The sequence below is a fragment of the Pelophylax lessonae genome (assembly GCF_965119305.1).
Source record: "Pelophylax lessonae genome assembly, chromosome: 12".
NCBI classification, from domain to species: Eukaryota; Metazoa; Chordata; class Amphibia; order Anura; family Ranidae; genus Pelophylax; species Pelophylax lessonae.
The window spans coordinates 116,600,717-116,626,338 of record NC_138779.1 but is presented as its reverse complement, the minus strand read 5'-3'; positions in this window follow the sequence as shown (position 1 = coordinate 116,626,338).

Genomic DNA, 25,622 nt, shown 5'->3' with positions numbered 1-25,622 from the left:
AGAAAAAGCACACCAACGCCTAAAAAGTGCCTGTAAAGTGCTGCAAAAGCACTACAAAAGCGCTCAGCATTTTATGGGCAGTTTTCAAGCACCTCAGTGTGAAAGGGCTCTAATGCCCCATACACACGTGCAGATTATCTGCAGACTTTTGTCTGCAGACTTACCAAAACCATATAATATGAGGTCAAACCTAAACACTTTCAATTTGTATGCAATCCGGCAGGCCCTTGCACTACATAGAAAAGGTAAGTCTGCAGACAAAAGTCTGCAGATAATCTGCACGTGTGTATGGGGCATTACCAAGCTAGTTCCTCTGACTCTGGAAGTCCTAAAATTACCCATCATTACTAGTCCCAATATGATTCCCCAACTTGTTATTGTTAGGACAATTTATTTCTGAGAAGACTGAATAGAAGTAAATGTTTAAAAGGTTTGCTACATCCATGTCTCCCTCAGCATATGATGTTTTAATTTTAGTGATCCCAATGTATTTTTTCCTTCTACCACTAATGCACCTAAAAAAGGTTTTATCTCCTTTCTTAATAGATTAAGAAATGTCCTCCTCTTTCTGTAAAAATATTAATAATAATGATAATGTGTTTGGCCTCCTTTTGTTTATTTTTTATACTATTCACTGTCAGCTACACCTCCTGTTTCCTTGAATGTTCTATATGCTGATTTTTTTTCTTTACTATAGTAATTACCCCTTTAGTTAATTACATAAGTTTTTTTCTTCCGTTTATTCTTCCTAACTAATGATGAAAGTCCGCAGAGCTTGTCTTCCCTTGCAAAGGAAACAGCCTATTTGTTATTAGCAAATCAACCCCAAAGATTACTTAAGTGGGCAGTTATTTGCTCACCAGGAATAAAAAACAAAAGTGTGTCAGTGGGGGATTGGAAGCTATACTAAATTTGGCAGAAACTACCGACATAATCTTTTAACTGTAAGGAAGGTCAAGGGGGAAAACTCAAAACACTTTCATTGAACAATCACTTCTTGGTTTTTAAGTATAATAGGTGGGTCCAATTATACAAATCTAGAAGAAAAATTAAGCTGGCCAGACCCTTGGGGTTTCTAAATGCTTTTACAAGTCTATCAACTTTGCTCAAAGTGTATCTAAACCCAAAGACAAAAAAAAAAAATATATTGCAGTTTACCTGTTCCAAGATGTGTTGGGTGCTTTAGTTTTCTTTTTGTAGGCTTTACCCTATATTTTAAGCTGGTAATCTGGTGCATAACATACTTCCTGTCCCTTCGTGTCTACAGTCATTTTTCCACTGCATCTATAGAAGATGCTGTTGGTTGTCACCCAGACTGGGTTTCAAACATGACTGCATTTGTTCATCTTCATTGGATGGTAGATGGGAAGACTAGTAGTCTTCCCATTCACCATCCCAACAGAAGACCAAAAACACTATTTTATGCTTCCAGTTCATCTCACAAGAAGTAACAAGGACACAGCATTCTTAGCGAGATCAACAGGTATTTTTCTGTACTTTTGTATGTTTGTGTTTGTAGCCTGAAAGGGAAATCCAATGAGGCCACCACATCTAAGGACTGGTAAATTGCAATATTGTATATTTTTATTTTGTGGTTTAGCCATCTCTTCATATAACAGCACAAAGCCCCAGTGGTAATAAACAATATGCAGTAAACCCTAACAAGGTGGTAAAGAAATGAGAGATGATCTTGAAGCTATAGTTTAAAGCACAATTCATTTTGCCCTATTAAGTCAGTATATTTTCTTTATGAATGTTCTTGTACATGAAATGGAAATGCAGATAATACAGAGATCAATGTTGATAAAGCGATAGGTTGCATTTTGTAGAATATTATTATAGTTCAGGTTCATTTGAAAAAAAGAAAGTCACTAGGAAACTCCCAAGCTAGCTTCCGCTAATCATGTTTGGAGACAACCAGTACTGGTTTAAACAGCTTTCTGATGAGCAGTGCTCAGCGTACAGTAAAAGCTGTACGCATAAAGCTCTGCTCAGCAATGACGGAGATAAAAGCTGCTCTGGAAGAGAAAGTCGCACGTGACAGTTAAGGTTTTTCACGTTCCTGCTACATTTATGATTTTGGCTTTTCTCCCAATGTTAGTCATTATGCTGTGTAACCAGAGACCCTCCTGACATCACATCTATAACGTAGAACCCTGATGACGGGGAGGGTCGACAGTGTTTGAATGACTGAGATTTTACTAAGAAAATGAGCAGGCTTTCAGACACTTATGAATAAGCATTTCTTAATACATTCTGTCCTGTCTTCATTTCTGACCATCAATTTCATTTCCTAGCCTGCAATGTCCAAAGAATGTAAAACAAAACTGTTCCATAACCAGACAACCAGTATATCATTGTCATTATTGGGGCTTACTTACCTATCATTTTCACCACAGCCTGCATTCATTTTAAATACTCATACTATCCCAAGCAGTACACTGTTTACCAATTTGAGATAATCAGAACCTTCATAAACTATTAAACAAAATAATGTTTTGTTTTGTTATAGATAGCTTGGGAAAGCATTAGAACTCCTATGCAATTGTATAATGCCATCTTGGGCTTTATTAGATAGATTTTCATTTACTTTCTGTCCATCTGAAAATGGAAAATTTTATCAATACTTACCGTACTTTTCCTTTCCTGACGCCAATACATAGCAGCATACAGATGATATAGCTTTGCCCATATATCCACCCACATGACCTGTTTAAATCTATAAAAGTCTGACTGGGAGCAGTCTCCCCCATTCTCTGTATAAAGCACAAAGATGAGAGGGAGGGCTCGTATGCTGCCACGTATTGGCATCAGGAAGGGAAAATGACAGTAAGTATTGATACAATTTTCCATTTTCCTGACACCAACATGGCAGCATACACATGATAGATAATGAGCTTTTGAGAGGGAGGGTCTAATGTTGGAAACGTAGTCTTTATTTAACAATAGACATAGAAGCTTGAATAGTTTTCCTCCCAAATTCTACAATAGTAAGAGCTGCCGGATGCACCCTGTAGTGTCTTAAGAACATGTGGTGAGAAGACCAGCTTGCTGCTCTGCACACTGTTTCCAGGGACACCCCTGCACGTACTGCCCAAGAACAAGATACTGCCCGGGTTGAATGAGCTCTATCCACCTCCGGAGGATCCCTACCGGCCACTCTATACGCATTATGAATATTTTTAACTATCCAGGCTGATATGGTTCTGGCCAAAGCTTCCTTGCCTTTTAGCCTACAAGCAGGCAAGATGAAAAACCTTTCGGAATGTCTAAATGTAAAAGTAGCTTGGAGATAGCACTTGAGGACTTTGGGAATGTCCAACTCCCGCAGGTCAGCATCTGATTCTTCTGGAATTGCTGGAAGTACCTACTCACTAGAGAGCTAAAACATTGAGGCCACCTTAAGTGTTCTAATGGTCTCAGCACAACCCTGTCTGAGAAAAATACAGTATAAGGCTTAGTTGTAGCCCCCAGAGCTTGGAGCTCTGACACTCTCCCACCTGAAGTTATGGCTATTAGGAAAGCCGTTTTTAGGGTAATATTCCAAAGTGAACAATCCTCCATAGCAGCGCAAGGAGGGTTTGCCAGGAATTTAAGCACTATTGCAAAGTCCCATCGGGGCAACCTATTCCTTTTGGGAGGGCGTAGCCTGAGCACCATTTTCATTAAGCGTTCTACTAGTGGATTTGCCGCCCACTTCTTTTGGGTAAAGGCTGATATGGCCGAGATCTGCACCTTCAGCAAACTCAGGCTGAGACCCAAATTCCCATCTGCCCTGGCTTTTGTGTAATTCACAGGTGGCGCCCCACCCTGCTGCGCTGGCGTCCATAGTGACAATGATCCATTATTGTGGTCCTAATGGCCGATGTTGTAATAGTGTCTCCTCACGTGTCCACCACCAGAGACTCTGACTCATCTGAATGCTGATCCTGATTGGGCCATAATCTTGATACCTATTCGGCTTTCCTCTAATAGTTTGTCCTCCCTGTCTTCTAGACTTTCTATCTTGGGACCCGATCTTCCCACTGTAACTCTGGAGATAGCCGTCTCCAATTTTTGGCCAAACAGGGCTTTTCCATCAAAATGAAGCTTGCAGCTGTTCTGCTTTGAGGACAGGTCCACTGCCCAGGGCTTTAGCCACAAAGCTCTCTTAGCTGTGACCGAGCTAAGCATAGCTCAGGAGGACCACCTTATGACATCTATAGCTGCTTCCCCTACAAAGTCTGCCGAGAGTTTTATCTTATGGATCTCTATGGATGTCAGTGCCACTGCTGACTTGCAGGCACTACCTGCTGCGAGGTAGGACTTTCCTAAGTCTGTGTCGATGCGCCTATCCAGCACATCCCGAAAGGAAGAAGAGTCCTCCATTGGAAGTGTCACATTCTTGGCTAGCCTAGTGACTGCCACATTCACTATTGGTGAGTTAGATAACGGTGCCTTATCCTCCTCTGTGAGGGGGTATAATTTTTTAAGCCTGTTGGTTGAAGAGGATTTTCGCTCTCCCCTCTCCCAGTCCTCCTGAAATAGGCCTCTTATTTCAGTCATAAGAGGAAAGGTAGCTACCTGTTTCTGCAATTGGGGATAATATGTTTTCCCTTTCTTTGGAGGAGGCGCTGGATCCTCCCATTCCAGTGCAGCTTTAATAGCTTTAATGGAGGCACCATAGAGAAATCAAAGCCTGAATCCGCTGGATCCTCTGCCGAGGAGGAAGCTGTCTCTTCTCCCTCTTCTGGAGAGGTCTGCTGCATTGCTGTGCCTGGGGAATCAGCTTGATTCTCCACCTGGGGCTGCGCAGATTCTAGATAAGTGTATGTTTTTGATATAAATTTATTTATTTCCTTTTTTTCTATTCATTACTAAAACATAACTTTAATAATAATGAATTGATTATTTTTTGTTAATCGCGCAAATATGAAATAATATTTGTGCAGCACAGTAGCTAAGTGGTTAGCACTTCTGTCTGGCAGCAGTAGGGTCATTGGCTCGAATCCTAACCATGGCACTACCTGCCTGGCATTTTTATGTTCTCCCTGTCCCTGCTTGGATTTCCTCCCACCCTCCAAAGACATGCTGGCAGGTAAATTGGCCCTAGTATGTGTATGTATGAATGTGAATTAGGGACCTTAGATTGGAAGCTCCTTGAGGGCATTATATGAATGTATAATATATATGTTAAGTGCTGTATAAGTTGATGGTGCAATATAAGTACCTGTAATAAATAATATTAAATTGCAGTACAGTTGAACTGTTTTTTTCACCTATGTAGCTACAGTCACATTCTCAGTCAGCTGAAAGTGGATAAAAGCCCTTTGGTGCTTTATGCCTTTTTCATATGTTCACTGGGCTTATCTTCACTGCAGTACTGAAAAATGTAAATTTTAATAGCGCAGTATCAGATTATTTTTGTAGCTGAAAGTTGAGAGTACTGACCTGACCCTCTTCATCACTTAGCTGTTCCACTCAGACTTTTAACGTGACAGAAGAACGCAACATTTTAAAAACCTAGACACAAGGCACTTTTACCCAAAATCCTTATAATACAATAGCATTATGAAAAAAATTTTTGGAAAATAAAAAAAAAATGATGTTTATAAATTTGTATTCAGAGATGTTGGCATATTTAGAGAAGGTATGATTCTTCATATTAATATTTAGAAGGAACAAAAAGATAAAAATAAATTAAAAAAACAAATATATCAATGCTTAAGTAATAAATGGGATCAGCATACAATAAGACAAAATGAATGGATATATAAAGTCCACAAACAGCCCAGTCCACTGTGGAAAGAAACAGAAATCAATTTTCCAGTGTGCCAACATCGTTGGAACAACTGGCAGCTGGAAGATTGATTTCTGTTTCTTTCCACATTGGACTGAGCTGTTTGTGGACTTTATACATTCATTCATTTTGTCTTGTTGTATGTTGATCCAATTTATTATTTTAGGTTTTCTTTAATTTTTGACTTCTAATTATTCTACTAACCCTAGGTAATTGTGGTAGCTATAAAGTCTTATATATATACAGTATCTCGCAAAAGTGAGTACACCCCTCGCATTTAGGGGTGTACTCACTTTTTTTGCCAGCGGTTTAGACATTACTAGCTGTGTGTTGAGTTATTTTGAGGGGACAGCAAATTTACACTGGTATAAAAGCTTATGTAAAAGTTTATGTCTATTGCTTAACCACTTGCCGTCTGCTCACTCGAGCACTACTGCGGCAAAGTGGTTCGTTATCGTCTGGCGACGTAGACGGAGGCTCGCTCCCGCTGTATTCAGTCACAGCGGGAGTCGGGCCAGGGGAGGAGCAGCGGCGATCGCCGCTGCTCTTCCCCGATCGTCGGAGTGGAGATCCGCCTGCTTGTGTAAACACAAGCGGGCGGTTCTCCTAAGTGACAGGCAGGGTCAGATTGCAGGGTTCAGCATAGCTGAACCCTGGATCTGTCCTTGTGTCACACAGTCACCTCCCCCCACACACGTTAGTAAGCACCAGGCATACATTAACCCTTCCCTCTCCAATAAAATTAACCCCTTCCCTGCCAGTGTCATTTTTACAGTAACAGTGCATATATATAGCACTGATTACTGCAGTAATGTCACTGGTACCCCCAAAAGTGTCAAAAATGTCAGTCAGGGGTCCGATCTGTCCGCCACAATGTTGCAGTCCCGCAAAAAAATCGCAGATCGCCGCCATTACTCATTAAAAAAAAAACACCAAAAAAAACACCAAAAATGACAGAAATTTTTCCCTTAGTTAGTAAACGCAATAACTTTTGTGCAAACCAATCAAAATAAGCTTATTGTGATTTTTTTTACCAAACATAGGTAGCAGAAAACAAATTGGCCAAAAATTTAGATTTTGACATTTTTTTGGGGGGGAATTTCATATAAAAAAATGTGAAAAATATTGTTATTTTTTCAAAATTTACGCTCTTTTTTTGTTTATAGCGCAAAAATTAAAAATCACACAGGTGATCAAATACCACCAAAAGAAAGCTCTGTTTGTGGGAAAAAAGGACGTAAATTTCGTTTGGGTATGGCATTGCACGACCGCGCAATTGTCAGTTAAAGTTGCACATTGCCGAATCGCAAAAAGTGGCTCAGACGTAAGACAGCAAAATCCTCTAGTGGTAAAGTGGTTAATCACTCCTATTTTGATAAAGGGATTGAAAGTGCTTTAACCTAGAATTTTAGGTGAATTAGATGAAAAACTTAGAGACTTTTTCATCTTTTTCACTTTAAACAGTGTAAGTAAGAAGCTATATCGCACATTAATCTCTTTCCTACAATATAATGAGTATAGAGTGATTAATTAAACATCTGCATATTTTTAAAGATATTACTCTTTAAACTGGGTGGCTCCCTCGTTTACCTCCCTCTGCGGGAGTCCATCAGTGGTTGGATCCGTATTCACCTGGAGGTCTTTTTCCCCACAATCTCTTGCTCACACATGATAATATCTGTGCCAGCACACAGGTTGGTTCAGCAATTTTTGTTTTCGGCTATCTGGGAAGAAGTGGTACAAATCATGCAGGAATTCTACTTATTGAAATTGTAATGATTGTATTATTACAGTAATTTCTTTGCAGTAATTGATATATGTTTCATCACAATATAGGAACTCCTATATTTCACGCTAAAGGATCTGAAGAAGCCTGTCTTTTGGCGAAACTGGTCACCATCTAGTGTATACAATATCTGTCTCTGATAGGCCATTTTTGTCTTATGTATTGTGTATGTCTGTGCATATTTGCACGTTTGTTTCTGCTTCACTTTTAAATTTTGTATAAATAAAACTTTTTTGATAAATTCTTTTATATGAGATATTTTTTCTATATAAGTGATATTTATCTGCACTGTTAACGTCCCAAGATACCTCTCCTTGCTCCCATTTATTCCATTTATTGTTTATTTATTTTAAATATTGAAAACTAACACTATATAATTACTAATAATTAATCATATGGTAAATCAACCAACTACTGAACCAAACCGAATTAGGAGTAGTCACCACAGCTCAAGCTCTAACCTATAACTAGGATAACGTATATAACCCACCAGCCAGTCTCATTAAGTGTGACTGGCACCCGCCCCATCCATGGCAAGCTCAATAGAGTACTGGAGATGAGAGGAATGAAGATTAAACAGACAACCCATAGAATTAATTTCTACTCCTCTGCTTCCTTCATCTCCTATACTAATTTGTAGACAGTGTCCTGTTTTTATTTGTTGTAGATACCTTTTATTGTGTAGTCTGACACTTCCTGATTCCTTGCCTAAGTGAGGATGAAGTAGGATTGGCCTCCTCAGCCTCCTGGGATGTCCCACATCCCACAGGCAGTTTTGGATAAAGCATCATTCTATTTGATGATTCCAGGTCCAAAATATCTGCTAGAAACCTGCAGCATGACTTTAAATGTGCAGGATCTCTTGATTCGCAACCACAATAAAAGTAGGGGGGACCAGGAGTATCAGGATGGCGGTGCAGCAGCAGTGTTGCTTAGGGAGAATTATGACTACAAGGAAGACAACGTTGGACATTATGGACTAGCAAATATGTTTTTTTTGTTTTTTTTTCCATACAGGGAAAAGTGTTAATGAGATCGAATTTTGTTTATCTAGGTAGAGTGATGTACCTCTTTATTGATATTCAATTCAATACCAGAAAGGTGAACACAATCAGACCTACGCAGGCCTGTTAAACCCCCTTTCTATATACAGTATGTGATGAAATGCTGGATAATTGAGTTTAGCATACAAACATTAGAGATAGATCATTTAACCTTAGTCTTATCTTTTCCAGATGCTTCAACCCTAGAGACTCAGGCATAGGAAAGATGATTTCTGAGAATATGATGATTTCTGAGAATACTAAATGCCTTAGACTTTCTACTTTCCAAAAATTAGTTATTTGGTGGGTATTTGTACTGTCCTGTCATTTTAGGGCTTCGAGAAATGAAGTAGGTATAATCCATACTTCAGGATTGATACATTTTCAAATATATTGTATATACTATTGTTTGTAAACTCTATAACATTCACACAGACTAAATTATATACACTGATTAGGGTTTTTTTTTTTTTTTTACCAAAGAAATGTAGCAGAATACATTTTGGCCTCAATTTATGAATAAAGATTATTTATTTCCATAATTTTATAACAGAAACTAAGGAACATGTGGGTTTTTTTTTTTTTTTTTTTTTTTTTTATTGCCAGTATTTTTTCCTTTTGTATAGCAAAAAAATAAATAAATAAATAAATGAAACCTAGTTGTGATTAAATACCACAAAATAAAGCTCCATCTGTCTCAAAAAAATAACATAAAACTAATTTGGGTACAGTGAGTAATTGCCAGGCAAAGTGTAACAGCACTGAAATATGGAAACTGGTCTAAGCAGGAAGGGGTTGAACAAGCCTGGTCTTCAAGTGGTTAGCCCTTTTAACATAGATAAGTGTCATAATACATATTCTTCAATGTCATGGCCAATGGTGAAGCAGTATTCCATCTCAATGCCTTTTAGACTCGGTGTGCTTCCTCAGCATAGAACGACGGAATTGCTGTAAAAACCAAGAAATAAGTAAAGTTTTAAAGTACAGTCTGGCAATTCCAAAACTCTCCACGCAACAATGTACCAGAAAGATAACAATACATACTTGATTGCTTGTGCTGTCTGTACATATGTCATAATATCACTAATTACTGACCTTGGCTTGTTCCTCAACTATGCTTCCACTTGATCCCAATCTGCAACTATTCGTTACTGACCTTGGCTTATTCCTTGACTATGCTTCCGCTTGGTCTCACCTGCAACCACTTGTTACAAATGTTTGGCTTGTTTACTAACTAACTGGACCCCACTAGCTCATCTCCTGGTGGGGCTATCTTGAGGACCGCAATCTGGTACTAAGATGCAATTAACCCATCTCCATCATCAGGAGCTCTGCTGAAAACTGGCTAGTGCTTAGACTCTGCACCTCGGGTGAGCCTGCCTTATCTGTCAGGGTGACATTCTGGAGTACTTATCCTGTTGATCAGTGGGAGTCTCTCTACTGCTACAGCTACTGATCTCTGAGCCTGACCCCTGATCGTGAGAGAAAATGTGTAGAGAGGGATGTGTCCCTTCCCTCCACTCATCCACTCAGATTACACCACAGTTCTGTACTCTACCTCCACTGTGTGTGTGATGTCAGATGCCACCTCCTGCTTTCTACTGCTGAGAACAAATCCCTTGATCTGTGTATTTTAGAATGATCTACATGCAAAATGGCTGCAGATAAAAAAGTATAACTTATGTAGGTGGATGTGTTTCATCTCTGTGTATCACCTAAGGCTAATCACTTCAAGGGGTATACATAAGGCTTTAAAACTACTTTAAACTGGCCAAAAAATGACCAATATTCAGCTGATTCAGCAGGGATCGGCCAAACTGAGATCCGATTATGGTTGTCCCTGCTTGGCAGAGGTTGATCGTTTGCTCGACTTCTGTCAAAGGAACATGTTGGGAAATTTTCCTTGATCAACAGCGGCAGTCAATGATCTGTGGCTGCTGATCAGTGTATTTTTTGCGGGGGGGTTCTCCATCTGTCTCATTCAATACAATACAGGGTTGCACAATAAAACAAAAATTAACAAACAGTGCATGGTCAGCTTAGTCTGCCGGCACACTGAAAACAACACATGATTTTTTTGTTTCCCTATGACTGCAGGGAACTGTGACTGTAGCGACTAATCTACAACCCCTAATATTCATTGCAATAATTAAAACATGGAAAGGCAGGTTAAGACTAAGCACCTGGTGGGCATAAAAAGTGTTATCAATCTCCTGCCCCCCACTGTTTTGTGATGTACATTTTGTGCTTTTAATATTTAAGCTTGTGAAGAGTGCAGCCAATTTGTTTGTGTGTTCCAGTAACGACTGGCAGGCTGGGCGTGCAAATTCTGTAGGAGCTTTCCACAGTGAGTAACAGAGTGCGAGAGTGGCAGCCTGAAGCGATATGCAGTCTCATGGAAAGGCAGGTATTTAAAAAGTCACATAGAAAATTACTTGACTTACTTGCCAAACTGCATTTGGCAAGAGTGCAGTGAAAATTGAGGATCTTATTGGAATACCCTTTCGATCAATGATGGGCTTAGAATAAAGTTGGTAAATTGCTTAAAGTGAACATTCAAATATGTGTAAGCAAAGCTTACCTGCAGTAAAAAGCACATGTAATGAGGTTTGGTGGATCCATTCTGTTGTCGTAACATGCGGCAAAAGTTTCCGTGACTGCATGCAAAGTGACCACAATGTATGATAACACACCATGCACATTGCCATAGGTTGCAGCACCATTTATTTAGAAAGGGACCCTAATATGTCTACAGAGATCACCTGCACTTGAAGTGCATAAAGTGTGCCGTAGTTTGTTGTGAAATAGAAAAAAAAAGAGCAAAAGTAATTTCTTCTGCAAATGGGCTGCGGTAACGCATTTGGCCGCAAAGCACCATAAAGCATGTGCACTGTACGCATTATGGCAACGCAGCCTGGCATGAATGGGCCCTAATGGGCATTCAAAGTTCAACTTTTCCTGCTTTGCCCTATCTTCTACCACCTTATTTGCCTCCCTATAAGGCTTTTAATATGATGGGCAGAAATGCTGGTCAATAGATAGGAATAGCATGTGGCTGTCTTTACTTTTCATTTCATGGTCAATAGGAACTTAGTAGCTGGGAGAGGTGGAGTCAACTTTAGCTTTCAAAGGAAACCTGAACATTTCATATAACTTTAGCTGCTTGTTTCTTTTGATCTAATGTTTATTTACTTCTGTATTTGCATATTTGTCAAAATGCCAGTCTAAATTACTCAGGTTTGTGACACGTTTCCGTTTATGTTACACTCATACGCAGCCCCGTCATCAGTGCGCGCAGTTGTTACGTCACTAGCAGAATTCATGCTTTGTACTGTCAGCCTTGCAATTAAAATAATCTATAATGCTCAAGAAGAGACGCGTATACAAACTATAGACACCATCATGTGTTTTCCTAGACAGCCACATCCAAACGACAATAAATGACCAGTAGTGTGTGAAAGAACACAGATGAGGAAGCATTTCACTGTCATGTAAACACAAAAACCACAACAAGGCTATGAGGATATGGTACTGTGAAAAAAAGATTGTATATCAATGCAGGAATAGGGGAGCAGACAGAGAAAAAAAACTTGCAGAAACTGTGACATCATTAGAGAAGATTCAAAGAAAAACACATCAAGTTTGCAAAAATAATGTATTCATCATCTGTGAAATCTGTGGCTCTTGGAATTAAAAAACTTCCAGGGCTGACACTGCTAACCCCACTCTAAAGAGTAAGATTCAAATTCAATTCTGATCATTCTACTTCACAATCTTAAAGGTGGAGTGGGCAGACCTATCAATCATCTTTCCTTCCTCGATAAATAGAACCTCACAAATGAACCTACTGAGAAAGCCCAATCATGCGGTGCAACGCGTCTAGGAGAGAGGAGCTGAGCCTGTGACGTCACGCCGCTCTCTGTCGGCTCATGACAGTAGCATTATACCTTGTCTCTTGTAAGTGTATTTGTTTTGTGGGGAACAATAAAGCTTGTGAAACGGAGTACACTATGTTTATCTTTTACATGAACCATGTGTGGGGGATGTGAGCACACTGGAGAGCAGAGGAGGCAGCCATCCAGAGCATACTAAGGAGGATTGAGTATGTGTCCCCTGAGGATTAACTGCACTGGGGAATATATGCGTGTCTCTTATTTAATTAAGGTGAGCAGGTTTTTGACCTGATGATGGCCACTTAGGTGTTGTTTTTTTATCACTGTTTAAAATTTGACTTCCTTATTTAGTACTATTTAGTACTGGAACTTTTTTGGTTATTAGGTATTTTTGCTTTTGTTTATTAAAATTTTTCATCACTGTTTCTTTTAACCACTTGCCGACCAGTCACGTTGACTGTACTGCGGCAAAGTGGTTTGTTATCGCCTGGCGACGTAGACCTACGTCACCAGACATTCCCCTCTCTCGGCAGCGCTCGAGACCAGCTGGAGGCTCGCCCCTCGTCAGTTACAGCGGGAGTCGGGCCAGGGGATCGTCGGGGAATCGGGTGTGGAGATCCGCCCGCTTGTGTAAACAAAGCGGGCGGATCTCCTAAGTGACAGACAGGGTCAGATTGCAGGGTTCAGCATAGCTGAACCTGCGATCTGTCCCTGTGTCACTCAGTCACCTCCCCCCACACACGTTAGTAAGCACCAGGCATACATTAACCCCTCCCTCTCCAATAAAATTAACCCCTTCCCTGCCAGTGTCATTTTTACAGTAACAGTACATATGTATAGCACTGATTACTGACAAAAATGACAGAAATCTCTCCCTTAGTTAGTAAACGCAATAACTTTTGCGCAAACCAATCAAAATATGCTTATGGGGTTTTTGTTTTACCAAAAATATGTAGCAGAAAACAAATTGGTCTAAAATTATAAAAAATTTTGATTTTTACATTTTTTTGGGGGGAATTTCATATAAAAAATTTGAAAAATATTGTTATTTTTTCAAAATTGTCGCTTATTTTTTGTTTATAGCGCAAAAAGTAAAAAAATTCCACCAAAAGAAATTTCTGTTTGTGGGAAAAAAAAGGATGTAAATTTCGTTTGGGTACGGTGTTGCATGACCGCGCAATTGTCAGTTAAAGTCGCACAGTGCAGAATCGCAAAAAGTGGCCTGGACGTAAGACAGCAAAATCCTCCAGTGGTAAAGTGGTTAATTGATCATTTGAGAACAATAATTTTTAAATAGGTTTTGTGTTACACTATTAAGTTATAAAGTTACAAATGAGCAGCTGACATCCAGCATTAATGTCTTAGACCCCCCCTTCCTCCCCCATTCCTTACAATTTTTTTTTTTTTTCCAATTATGGAGGCTAGGCATCACATGTAGTCTTTACAACAGTTTCTTGTTTTAAGGAAGCTATGTACAGACTCCTGCCAGCTCCTCTCACCAGCTACAGTGGGGGAAATAATTATCTGATCCCCTGCAGATTCTGTAGATTTGCCCACTTCCAAACAAATGAAGGGTCTATAATTTTTACCATATGTGTATTTTAAAAGATAGAGACAGAATATACACCATAAAATACAGAAGAAACACATAAAACAAATGCTATAAAACAAGTTGCAGTTCAGTAAGTAAAATGAGTATTTGATCCCCAAGCAAAACATGACTTAGTACTTGGTGGAGAAACCCTTGCTGGCAAGCACAGCGGTAAGATGTTGCTTGCACTTGGTGACCACCAGGTTTCCACAAATCTCAGGAGGGATCTTGGTCCACTCTTCTATGCAGATCTTCTCTAAATACTTAAGGTTAATTGGCTGTCTCTTAGTAACTCAAAGTATTTTATTCCCAAGCAAAACATGACTTAGTACTTGGTGGAGAAACCCTTGTTGGCAAGCACAGAGGTAAGGTGTTTCTTGTAGTTAGTGACCAGGTTTGCAAACATCTCAAGAGGAATTTTGGTTCGCTCTTTTTTACAGATATTCCACGAGAGACATATAGAGGAACAGAGTAAAAAAAAAAAAACAAGAAATTCTTTAAGTATATAAATAGTAAGAAAGCGAGGCCAGAACACATTGGCCCCATAAAAGACAACAAAGGGAATCTGGCCACAGAGGACAGAGAGAAGGTGAAAGTGTTAAATAATTTCTTCTCTTCGGTCTTCACAAAAGAATTGGGGGCTAAACTAACCCAGCTTGTAATGATAAGTTAAATAATACACCTCAGGAAGTATCCAAATGGTTAACAGAAGATAGACTTAGAACTAAACTAGAGAAACTTAACATAAATAAATCACCGGGACCAGATGGCTTACACCCGAGGGTTCTTAAAGAACTCAGCCAGGTGATAGCCAGACCATTATTCTTGATCTTTATGGATAGTCTACAGACAGGTATGGTTCCAGCTGATTGGAAAAAAGCCAACATGGTACCGATATTTAAAAAAGGGCCGAGATATATCCCGGGTAACTATAGGCTGGTCAGCCTAACATCAGTAGTCTGCAAGATTTTGGAGGGGATATTAAGGAACTATATACAAGACTTTAGTAATGAAAACGGTATTATTAGTAGTAATCAGCATGAATTCATGAAAAATCGTTCTTGCCAGACCAATCTATTAACCTTCTACGATGAAGTGAGTTGCCATCTAGATAATGGAAGGCCTGTGGATGTGGTGTATCTGGACTTTGCAAAGGCATTTGACACAGTTCCCCACAAACTCTTACTGTACAAACTAAGGTACATAGGTATGGACCATAGGGTGAGTACATGAATAGGGAACAGGCTCCAGGGGAGAGTCCAGAGGGTGGTGATAAATGGGGAGTACTCGGATTGGGCGGGTGTGGAAAGTGGGGTCCCCCAAGGATCTGTCCTGGGACCAATCCTGTTTAATTTATTCATAAATGATCTAGAGGAGGGGATATCTAGCACAATCTTGGTATTTGCGGATGATACTTCACTAAGCAGGCCGATATCTTCTATGCAGGATGCGGAAACCTTACAAGCAGACCTGAACAAAATAATGGGTTGGGCAACTACATGGCAGATGAGGTTTAATGTTAAAAATGTAAGGTAATGCACTTTGGCATCAGAAACATGAAAGCAAGCTACTTGCTAGGGGGGGAACTTCTGGGTGAATCTAAGATGGAAAAGGACCTGGGGGTTATAGTGGACAATAGGCTTGGTAGCGGCATGAAATGCCAAGCCACTGGAAGCAAAGCCAACAGAATATTGGCTTGTATAAAAAAGGGGATTCACTCCAAAAATAAAGAGATCATTCTCCCACTTTACAAGACTCTGGTCCGGCCACACCTGGAGTATGCTGTCCAGTTCTGGGCACCGGTCCTCAGAAAGGATGTGCTAGAACTGGACAGTGTGCAGAGTGCAGAGGAGGGCAACAAAAATAATTAGGGGAATGGAGGACATCAGTTATGAGGAAAGACTACAAGCATTGAACTTATTCTCTCTGGAGAAGAGACGCTTGAGAGGGGATATGATATCAATGTACAAATACTGTACTGTTGATGATCACAGCATAAGGAACAAACTGTTCAGAGAAAGGGAATACAATAAGACACGTGGCCACTCACTAAAACTAGAGGATAAACGGTTTAACTGTAAAATACGTAGGGGGTTCTTTACTGTCAGAGCAGTAAGGATGTGGAATTCTCTTCCACAAGCAGTGGTATCAGCAGGGAACATCGATAGTTTCAAAAAACTATTAGATGGGCACCTTAAAGACCACAACTTAAAGGGGTATACAAAGTATGATTAACAGCAAACACACACACAGCAAACACACACATCATAGGTTGAACTGGATGTCTGATGTCTTTTTTCAACCTCGCAAACTATGTAGCTATGTAACTAAATCCTTGAGGTTTCTTGGCTGTTACTTGGCAACTCGAAGCTTCAGCCCCCTCCATAAATTTTCTATAGGATAAAGGTCTGGAGACTGACTAGGCCACTCCATGACCCTAATGTGCTTCTTCTTGAGCCACTCCCTTGTTGCCCTTAGAGGTATGTTTTGGGTCATTGTCATGCTGGAAGACCTATCCATGACCCATCTTCAGTGTTCTGGCTGAGGGAAGAAGGTTCTCATCCAAAATTTATCAATACATAGCCCCATCCATTGGCCCCTCAGTGCGGCAAAGTTGGTCTGTACCTTTAGCAGAGAAACAGCCCCATAGCATAATGTTTCCATCTCTGTGTTTGACTGTAGGGATGGTGTTCTTAGGTTCATAGTCAGCATTTTTATTCCACCAAACATGGCGAATCGAGTTATTGCTCAATTTAGATCTCATCTGACTACAACACTTTCTTCCAATCCTTCTCTGAATAATTTAGATGTTCAATGGCATGACTGTGTACATTTGCCTCATTTAGAAGGGGGACTCATTGTGTTTGAAGGAATAAAAATGCTGACTATGACCCTAAGAAAACTATTCTTACAGTCAAGCACGGAGGTGGAAACATTATGCTGTGGGACTGTTTCTCTGCTAAAGTTACAGACCAACTTTGCCGCATTGAGGGGCCAATGGATAGGACCATGTATTGTAAAAATCTTGGATGAGAACCTTCTTGCCTCAGCCAGAACACTGAAGATGGGTCATGGATGGGTCTTTCAGCATGATAATGACCCAAAACATGCTGCCAAAGCAACAAAGGAGTGGCCCAAGAAGAAGCACATTAAGGTCATGGAGTAGCTTAGCCAGTCTCCAGACCCTAATCCTATTGAAAATTTATAGAGGGAGCTGAAACTTTGAGTTGCCAAGCGACAGTCAAGAAACCTTAAGGATTTGGTGAAGATCTGTAAAAAAGAGTGAACCAAAATTCCTCCTGAGATGTGTGCAAACCTGGTCATTAACTACAAGAAAAAGTCTTACCTCTGTGCTTGCCAACAAGGGTTTTGTCCACCAAGTACCAAGTCATGTTTTGCTTGGGGATAAAATACTTATTTTATTCACAGAACTGCAATTACATTTATAACATTTGTATCCTGTGCTTTTTTCTGGATTTTTGGTTGATATTCTGCCTCTATTATTTAAAATACAGCAATGATAAAAAATTATAGACCCTTCATTTCTTTGTAAGTGGGCAAACTTACAAAATCTGCAGGGGATCAAATAATTATTTTTCCTACTGTATCTTCTGCCTATATTACACATAAGAGACCTAGTGATGATGTTGTTGGTCTATTATAAGGTTGGTAATAAAACAAAGATTTTATGTAAAAATACAAGCAGATTAAAATTCAGCGTTAAATGAAAAATGTAAAAAGGTCTTCCTAATCCTGAACAGAATAATAAAAATATGTACAAAGGCACAGTAAATTGCCCTTTACACCTGAGAGGATCAGATTAAAGCAAATGATTCTTAAGTATATTAGAGGTTGCCACCATTTCTCTACTGTACTGAGATGGGGGGAATCCTCGCATCAGGTGACCTTAAAATAGGCAACCTCCTTCTTCCCACAATATGAGAGTACCCACACATGATGCCCAGATGTTGTTGAGGGAACATTAACTAATGTATTGTTTAGAAACTAGAATCCCACAGTAATACATGCTCCAAGTCCCGAGACCATGTTGTCACTGACATTGCTGGTGTCACAATGACAATCAAGAGGAACACTAATTGGTTCTCAGTCATGTGATCACCATGGCAGCCAATCATTGTAATCACAAGGGTTTGGTTAAAAAAAAACTGCTAATTCACTTGTCACTGCAAAGGCACATCAATACTTGCAGTGCCGAGACAAGGTCAACTAGAGCTCAGAGCAAACATGCCAAACTGCACCCCCCCCCAAATGTATGAGCATTATGTGTCAGCAAAAATCCCCCCACAAAAAAGAGAGCACTAAACTGGACACTTACTCCTAAACTTACATTCCCCCTCCTCCCAGGAAAAATCTGCCCCCCCCCTGCTACCGGCACAAATCTTTGCCCCCCCATCCCCCAAATCTCCCCAGCACAAGTGTCCCCCCCCTGAAAAAAAAACTACTAGCACAAATCCTCTACACCTACAATTTCCCCACCAAGTACACATCAACCCCCCCACTCCAAATTTCCTCTTACAACACAAATCCCCTCCCCCCAATCTCATTGCGGCGCCTCCACACCTCACATGATACCACAGTGCCCAGGGCAGCCGCCCCTCTTCCCCACCCCTTGTCCCGGGCCTGAATACCTGCAGCATGACGCATACAGCTCTCATTAAACTATGTAAAATATTGATTAACATTTTTAATAAATGACTCAAAACTATTGAAACTGATTTAAAAGCATAACGTGCATTAAAAAATGTGTCAATATGCAAAAAATATTTACTAAAAACAATTTGCCAATGAAAATTCTTATATGTCTTTAAAAAATGTAAAACAAATAAATAAAATTCTGGGTCAGTAAATGATTCCTTGCTTTAGAGGTCGAGTTAACTGATGCAAACTGATGCTGCTGTATTTGGTCTGCACATCTATGCTTCAATGACCTCTTGTCATCCAGAAAGAATTACACAAATATTTACTTATATTTGAAAGCCTATAATGGGAATAAAGGAGTTTCGGGTGACTCTAATTCTCCGGTACTTTTTTGCAGTTCTTGGCTGCCGGCATATTGCGTACTTAAAAGATGGACGTTAGCCCTTTGATATTAACATCCCCCAATACTTTGCTGGAGAGGAAAGAAGCACCCAAACACATTTTCCAAACTTCATATAGCTCATCTTATACTGAACAAGGAGCACAATGTGTTTTGGCATTCTGGGACTGCCAAAAGACAGTAGAAGACACCAAGGACAGTAAAGAGTGAGCACTGCCTTCATAGTTATTTTCCAATTAACTAGAAAAGCCAATTAATGTGTGAGGGGTTGAAGTAGAAGGAAAATGTGGTTGTAAAACATTAACATGAAAGAAAAATATCACGCACACAACCAGTGTGTGGCCAGGACATGCTAGTGAGCAATGGAACTCAAAATGTAGACATGCCCACATGTTTTGGCATGCTTCACGTCCTTTTCCAGCAGGCCTCTACTGCAAGTGCTATTTTTCAGATACTAATACTGAAGTGGTAAATGGACTGAAAAGTAATACGAAATAAAGGCACAGGTATGTGATATATTATTTAGGACTGAGAATTGGACCGTTCTCCGCTGCTTTGTTCACTCATCTAGAAATTCTTGCTAGAATGGCATCAGATATTTCTCACTACTATCCTGTTTCACCACAGGCTGACAGAATGATGAGCCATTGCCAGGCCTCCACTCAAGCTTGGAAAATCCACATAAATATTTCGAGGTTCCAGGGATCACAGAACTACAAGAGAAGCTTGTGTCAGCCATAGATGCAAAGACATTTGTCTGAATAATGTAGACCTGAAGTAGCATACTGCACATTTCACTTTTTTTTTGGAAGTCCTCTGATGTATCAAAATGTTTCTTCAGGACAGTTGTTCTTTGTGCAGAACAGTCCTGTTCTTTGGCTTTCTCTCATCTACTTTTTGCAAATATTATGAAGGGGCAGACATGGGAGAAACTATGCCTGTGTGAACATACTCATACTCAATGTGCTTCTTGGAACCTTGTGTCACGCTTACCCCTTATGAAGATGGTCAGACACTATAGTTGGCTACTGTGTTCTTCACCTATAACAGCCCCCTTTCCCATAAGGCAAGCAGGCCTATTGGTACTGGGTTGCCCCCAGGACCTATACACAATTCTATAATGCTTGGCTACCACTCCAGGGTATACACGAACAGAGCAAAGCAAACAGGTACTTGTGGGTGGCAGACAGGTACAGCGGTTCGATGACAGTCCAGGTAGATTTCCCAGGGTAATCCAAACTAGCAGAGCAGGGCAGACGGATAAGGAGCTTGATGAGATATTACACACATAATAACCCTCTATCAGAAGCATGAGACTGAAGGTTTGGCTGGCATATAACAGGTCTGGTCTCCACCAGAGACTGACCACATTAATCACCTTGCAGGTGGACAGATAGACAAGGAGAAAGCCAAAGCCAAAACCAGGATGCTGAAAGGAGGACTAGGGGCGCTAAACGCTCCTGACACCTTGTTTGGGCATTGCAGAAATGTCCCAACACGCACTGCAGATAGGGATGCACCGATCCGACTTTTTTGGACCCGATACCGATATCTGGCGTTGTGAAATCGCCGATACCGATGCCGGAACCGATCCGGAGCTACACACAAAGCATGCGGCTGCAGTTCAGAGCAAAGCCGCTGCTTCATGTGTATGACTCCTCCATTCACAGGCGCAGTGTATCTGATATCACTCCGTCTGTGAGCCGGGACTATACAGGAAGTAGCGACTCCCATCCCATACTACTACTGCACCAAGTAAGGGATGGCTGAGCCGTTACTAAGCAAAAACCGCATTGGCCAGTGGATCGTTCAATGTTACCGATCCCCAGATCCAGCAAAATTGGCCATATTGGCGCCGATATCCGATCCGAATATCAGATCGGTGCATCACTAGTGCAGATTCCACCCAGGATCCAAATCAGTTCTACATTTCTTGTAGTGACTAGGCAATGCATCCTCCAAAGAAACATTTAGAAAGTACACTTCACATTCCTCATCAAGGGCTGAATCATACGTTTGCACATCAATACACGTTAACCACTTGCTGACCGGCTTGGCTGTGCGGGGGGCGGGAGCGCTCCCGGGGGCGTCGGCACACCACCCGAGCCGTGCACCTGCCCCCATTAGGCAGCGGGAAAAGTCGATCCAAGGGGTCGAGATTGCTGTCTAGAGAGAGAGAACGACGGTCTGCTGTTGTAAACACAGCAAACCGTTGTTCTCTCTGGAATGAACACAGTGCGCCTGTGATACTCCTATTTAAGATCACTGGTCTCTGTGTTGATTCCACAAGTCCCTCCCCCATACAGTTAGAAAACACTCCCCTAGGCTCACACTTAACCCTTTGATCACCACTGGGTTAACAACTCCCCTGCCAGTGACATTAGTACAGTAACAGTGGTCCCCCCAAAAGTGTCAAAAATCTCAGTTAGGGGTGGTCCGATCTGTCCGCTGCAATATCGCAGTCCCGCTAAAAAATCGCTGATCGCCGCCATTACTAGTAAAAATAAAATAGTTTGCAGACGTGATAACCTTTGCACAATCCAATCAAAATACGCTTTTTGGGATTTTTTTTTTACCAAAAATATGTAGCAGTATACAACATGGCCTAAAAGGATGAAAAAATTGATTTTTTACATTTTTTTTGGGGGGGGGGGGAATGTTATATCATTCTGCCATTTTGAATGGCACCAGTGTTAAGCTGGCCACACACTCTTCTGGCCATACATTATACAATCTTCTGGTGCAATTTTCCTTTAGATTTACCAAAACCATATAATATTAGGTCAAACCTAAACACTTTCAATTTGTATGTAGTTAGGGAGGCCCTTGCACTACATAGTTGAAGGTAAATCTAAAGGGAATTGAACAAGAAAATTGTATAACATATGGCCAGCTAGTATATAGGAAGCAGAGACAGAAGTGTTCTGACACGCCCACTCTTTTTCTTTGCAATACAAGTCTATGTGAGGACACTGCTGAGAGGTGTGACTGTTACTCAGCTATGCCAGCATAGAGCACTGGAGTGTGAGCACAGGAAGCAGCTTTTTCACTGAGAGGAAATAGTATTTTAAAGTAATTCCAAGCAAAAATCAGTCAATAAGAGATAAAAGGAAGTGAGACTTTATTAAACAGAAAAAAAACAGGTAAGTAAAAATTAACTCATACAATTGCAGCATAAAAATACCTCATATAGGCATTATGTTGCACACTCACAATGAAAAAGGTGAGCAATCAATCTGTCCAAATATATACAGTGTTTTATTTATTATTATATTTGTTGTACACACCAAATAATGTTGTAGAAAAATAATACAGAAGCTTTAATCCATGCACTAATGTCACATTTTTGGTACAATAATACTTGTTTAACCAAGATGATGATCACATATAAAAATATAAATAAAAAAAAGAGGTTATATAACTCTCAAAGAAGATCTATTCTTCTTGCCTAAAAAACAAAAATATCTAGATGGCCACTGTGTCTTTATTTTCAACTATCTGATATGTCTGTATGTCATAAAATAAAGGGTAATAGATACCCAAATTTAAAAAAAAACAACTACCAGAGGTCAATAAAATATGGCTCTGGAATCCACCATTTTATTCACTTTTTAAATGAAAATTAATTAATATTGTATAATATATATAGGATATATATATATATATATATATATATATATATATATATATATATATATATATATATATATATTCTCTTCGCCTAAAAAACAATATCTAGATAGCCACTGATTTGGAATTAATTAAGGCCGGCCCACTGTGTCTTTATTTTCAACTATTTGATATGTCTGTTTGTCATAAAATAAAGGGTAACAAATACCCAAATAAAAAAAAAAAAAAAACAACCTACCAGAGGTCAATAAAATATGGCTCTGGAATCCACCATTTTATTCACTTTTTAAATGAAAATTAATTAATATTGTATAATATATATAGGATATATATATATATATATATATATATATATATATATATATATTCTCTTCGCCTAAAAAACAATATCTAGATAGCCACTGATTTGGAATTAATTAAGGCCGGCCCACTGTGTCTTTATTTTCAACTATTTGATATGTCTGTTTGTCATAAAATAAAGGGTAACAAATACCCAAATAAAAAAAAAAAAAAAACAACCTACCAGAGGTCAATAAAATATGGCTCTGGAATCCACCATTTTATTCACTTTTGACAAATGAATTAATAATGTTATATAACACATTAATCAAGAATTATACTCCACATCTCTGCAATGAATCAATCAAAAGGTTCTTAGGACCTCTTACCAGTTTATGCCTGCAAAACAGTAGCTCATCCCTATAATTCCCTATTTATAATGTACAAAACCCAATGAAAAAGTAATATTGACGCTTGTTACAAAATCATGTTTTACTGCCCTCCCATCTGCCCACTGGAATGCTATCATTACAGAGGGCTGTACACATGGTGCAGTTCGAATGCTTTGCTTTGTGGCCATTCTAACTTGGGCAGCAGAGTTTGACAGGCAGCACCACCTGTCAAACTCACCCACTGAGATCAATGGGGTCCACAACTCTACTGGGAGCCAAATGCTTGGCTCATAGTTGCAGCAGGGTCCTGCAAAGTGAATATTGCCACTCACCAATTAAAAAAAAAAAAAAAACCCATCAGGAGGCGGTAATATTGTGGACTTCTTTTAAAAGGGTGGTAAGCACACAGTCTACTATATGTAATAAAATGCAGGGTAAGAAATGTTTAGCTATCACTGGATTCTTATGACATCTTTAAAAATACTATGGAAGATCTTTCTTTAATAAATTGATAATATTCCAAACTGGACCTCTCAGCTCATAATTGAACATAAAAATTTGATTTTTAATGTATTTTAGTCCCAATGTGATTTAAAGTTGGAATTTGAAGCAATAGTAAGTTTACACACTGATTTTATTCCGCTGAGTTATACCTTTGCTGATGGGTCAGCATTCCAACACCAAATGCTTTAAAAAGAAGTCATGTGTTTAAGTAACACTGTTACAACATCTCCAAATATAAATGCATATTTTACATAGATTCATGTTCCACACACCGATGTTGAATTTGTAGTGTATGTATACAATACTGAATGTACAGCCTGGTACGTGGAATGCATGCTCTAACTGCCCATTTTAATACGCTGTTTTATAAAGCACTACACACTACTAACTAGATTTCCTATTATCTGCTGTGCTACCAGCACATTTCTGCTAATGGTAAAGAAAAGTCATTATTTCCAAAATTTAAAAGGAAAAACAGATTCCAGTATGCAATCAGTTCTTTCATTTTAAGGTAGTTCTGATTTCCAGCCACGAAAATGAAGCTTGACCTGATGCAGAACTAAGTGCACCATGGGACAATCAAATAAATACCAAGTTGTAAATAAAGCATAAAATGATGGCTGCCTTTGTCCCCATTCACATCTGTGCTTCAGGAGAACATGGAGTTAGCAAGGCGCTTCTGCAAAAAGGACACATGTTTACCTGCACTGCGTTGTTATTATTCTTTAATGGCACCCCAAAGCACCTTGCTAATGCTGAGGATTGTAGCACACCAAAATGCATGATAACCACATCACTGCAATGACTAGATTGTATGTTGAGCTACTGATCTCTGTAAACATATTTGATAGTAAGAAAATTGCATTTTTACCTGCTAGCTGCAAAAAAACAAAACAAAAACATACAATATATTAATTTTCATTTGCAACATTTTCACCACACCTCGCTTGATTTTTCATTTACATAATTACATCTTTACCTGCTGGGTGCAAATCCCCCCCCCCCCCAAAAAAAAATAAAAACAATGTATTCATTTGTAACATTTTCCCCACACCTTGCTGGATTTTTAATTTACATAATTACATCTTTGCCTGCTGGGTGCAACCCCCCCCCAAAAAAATATATACAGTATATGTATTCATTTGCAACATTTCTGCACACCTTGCTGGATTTTTCATTTACATAATTACATCTTTACATGCTGCCTGCAAAGAGAAATATATATATTATTTTGCAACATTTTCCACACACCTGGCTAGATTTTTCTTTTACATAATTACATCTTTACCTGCTGAGTGCAACCCCCCCCCCAAAAAAAAAAACAATATATTAATTTGCAACATTTTCCCCACACCTTGCTGGATTTTTCATTTACATAATTCCATCTTTATATGCTGGCTACAAGAAAAAACAAACAAAAGAAAGATATATAATAATTTGCAATATTTCCGCACGCCTTGCTGTATTTTTTATTTACATAATTACATCTTTACATGCTGGCTGCAAAAAGAAATATACAGTAAACCACCCTCCATTGCGGGGGTTACGTTCCGGACCCAGCCACGAAAAGTGAAAATCCGCGAAATAGAAAAACCCTATTAAAATGCATTGTAGGCATGTTTTTTTTACTGTCACTGTACGTGTAAAAGCATTTTAAGGTCTTTAA